Source organism: Arachis ipaensis, chromosome B04 (assembly GCF_000816755.2).
Source record: "Arachis ipaensis cultivar K30076 chromosome B04, Araip1.1, whole genome shotgun sequence".
Lineage (NCBI taxonomy): Eukaryota > Viridiplantae > Streptophyta > Magnoliopsida > Fabales > Fabaceae > Arachis > Arachis ipaensis.
Window position 1 is genome coordinate 120,834,579 of NC_029788.2, and position 3,440 is coordinate 120,838,018.

Genomic DNA, 3,440 nt, shown 5'->3' on the forward strand with positions numbered 1-3,440 from the left:
GGGAGGCAACCCGATAATTTCGTATCCTTAGCTATTTTTCGTAGTAGTAGTTTTCTTAGTTATTTTATTTTTATTGAGTTCTTACTAATTTTCTGATCATGCAGCTATGTTCTTCCAGGAACCGAACACCTCAAGCTATATCTCAAAAAAAAAAAAAAAAAAAAAAAAGAGGCACACGACGCGATCGCATCATTGACGCGAACGTGTCAATCATGTGTGCGTGAAAAATAAATTTGAATAGAGAGTTGCACGGGAGTGGCGCAAGAATGATGCCTCTAGCACAAACAAGCCCACGCGGACGCATGGCTCACATAACCGCGTCATTCATGATTTTTGCCACTTCACGCGACCGCGTCATCCACGCGGACGCGTGACCCGAAAAATCGATGTAAAAGGTGTCTGGACAGAGAGTTAAGCTGGCTTGAGGCAAGAAGTGTGCTAAAAGCACAAAATTGGTCACGCGGACGCATGCCCGACGCGTCCGCGTCAATTGCATAAATGGCCATCCACGCGTCCGCGTCGGCCACGCGAACGCGTCGTATGAAGATTTAGTTCCCAAGCCATGCGAACAGAAAGTCACGCGGACGCGCGGCTGGCTTCGCGCGAATCGCACAAAATCTAGGGTACGCAGACGCGTGCCTGACGCTAACGCGTCATTATGAAGAATGCGCGACGCACGCGATCGCGTCATTGACGCGAACGCGTCGCTTGCGCCGCCCAGTTTTCTTTCTCTCTCTCTCCCAATCCTAATTCTCTCTTATTCTCTTATCCTTTTATATTTTTTTTCTTTCATTTTAATATTTGTCTCTTCTATTTTCATTTCTTCTTTGCTTGAGGACAAGCAAACCTTTAAAATTGGTGTTGACGCTTCGCTTATAGGTTTTTTGTCTATTCTTATGGCACCAAAGGGAGGCGGATCATCTTCACGGAGGAACACAACCTGAAGAATAAAACGACCGCTAGGATAATTAAGGTGGTTGAGTTCCTTTCATTTTTATTCCTTCCCTCTTTTCTATATTATGTTCCAGTTTCCTGTTATTTTTCTTTGTTTGTTGCATGATCCTTTATTAGTTAGAATCCTAGGACTAGTTTAGTTTTCATTTAATTGCTTTAACGCTGAAAAGATGTTTCATGTACCACTCACTGAACTTGAATCTAAAAATAAAAGAAAAAGAAGTGATGTATTGCATGAGAAATTGAGTTAATTTTAAAAATAGTCGGATTTACTTAAATGTGGTGGTATTTTCTGTGATTCTGAAAGCATGACATGAACAGTGCATAATTTTTGATAGTGAAGTTTATGAATGTTAAAATTGTTAGCTCTTGAAAGAATGATGAAAAAGAAAAATGTTATTGATAATCTGAAAAATTATAAAATTGATTCTTGAAGCAAGAAAAAGCAGTGAAAAACACAAAGCTTGCAAAAAAAATTGGCGAAAAAAAAAAGAAGAAAAAGAAAAGAAAAGAAAAGAAAAAGCAAGCAGAAAAAGCCAATAACCCTTTAAACTAAAAGGCAAAGGGTAAAAAGGATCCAAGACTTTGAGCATTAATGGATAGGAGGGCCCTAAGGAATAAAATCCTGGCCTAAGCGGCTAAATCAAGCTGTCCCTAACCATGTGCTTGTGGCGTGAAGGTGTCAAGTGAAAAACTTGAGACTGAGCGGTTAAAGTCGTGGTCCAAAGCAAAAAGAGTGTGCTTAAGAACTCTGGGCACCTCTAACTGGGGACTTTAGCAAAGCTGAGTCACAATCTGAAAAGGTTCACCCAGTTATGTGTCTGTGACATTTATGTATCCGGTGGTAATACTGGAAAACAAAATGCTTAGGGTCACAGCCAAGACTCATAAAGTAGTTGTGTTCAAGAATCAACATACTGAATTAGGAGAATCAATAACACTATCTGAATTCTGAGTTCCTATGGATGCCAATCATTCTGAACTTCAAAGGATAAAGAGAAATGCCAAAACTATTCAGGATTGCAGTTATAAACCCCACTACAAGAGAAGACATGGGCTTAATCGAACTCTCATTCTCATGCAAATTCACATCCTAAGCTTATATTAGTTTTGGTTGCTTGAGGACAAGCAACAGTTTAAGTTTGGTGTTGTGATGCGTGAGCATCTTGTCTATCTTTTCCTAGTGAATTTGCATCTAATTTGTTGAGTTTAATTAAGAATTAATTATATTTTAGCCACTATGGATGCTATTTTGAGTTTTGTGCAATTTTATTTAATTTAGGTAGCATTCGGATGGATTTGATGAAGTTTCTGCAGAGAAAGAGAAGAAGCCAAGGAGATGACCAGCGAATACCGACGCGGACGCATGGCTCACGCAACCGCGCGGAATGGAGGAAATCGCAATGACGCGATCGCGTGCCTGACGCAATCGCGTGGACTGGAATCTGCACAAATGACGCGAACGCGTGGACGACGCGGACGCGTCACATGCGCCACGTGCAGAAAATGCAGAAAAACGCTGGGGGCGATTTCTGGGCTGTTTTAACTCAATTTTCAGCCCTGAAAATACATATTAGAAGCTGCAGAATGGACAGAACAAGTGGTCCCCACCCATCAACTGAAGATCTGTTAATTAATTCAAATTTAAACTCAAATCTTAAATTAGGAAAAGATATTATTTTAAGTTTAATTTTAAATATTAGATTTTAAATTTATTAGGATTAGTTATAAAAAGGGATCTGATGCCATCAGATTGGAGCTCTGTACATTTTACCTGAATCCTTATTTTCTCTTTTCCATGAGCAACTAAACCTCCACTGTTAAGGTTAGGAGCTCTGTCTATTTCTATGGATTAATTTTATTGCTTTTTCTATTTTATTTATGTATGGATTTATAATTTAAGAATTGTTTTCGCTCTTTATTTTATGAATTTGGGTGGAACGGAAGTATGACCATCTTTCTATTTGAGTTCTTGTAAAACTTGGAAAAGCTCTTTACCTGAACAACAGCTTGAAAACTATTTCTCCTAAATTTTAATTATCTGAATTTAATAGGATACGTGACATAAATTAAATCCTGCATAATTAAATTAGTTAGTAAGAAAAGTTAATCAGAAAAAATAGATAACTCTGAACCCTTAACTATTTTCTCCATATTCTCTTCCCAATTTATTTACTTTACTATTTTAATTTCTGCACGATTGAATATTCAAATACTCTTTTCTGTTTGTCTAACTAATCCTATCAAACACTATTGTTGCTTAATCCATCAATCCTCGTGGGATCAACCCTTACTCACATAAGGTATTACTTGGTACGACCCGGTGCACTTGCCGGTTAGTAAGTGTGGTTGTAAAATACCGCACCATCGTTCGTCAATCTTTTCTAAATACAATCTTGGTTCTGTAGTACATATCCATGGTAGCAACCAGTCTTATGTCAAGTGTTCGAATTTCAACTTTCCGAACTTCCGCATCGATAGCTGTG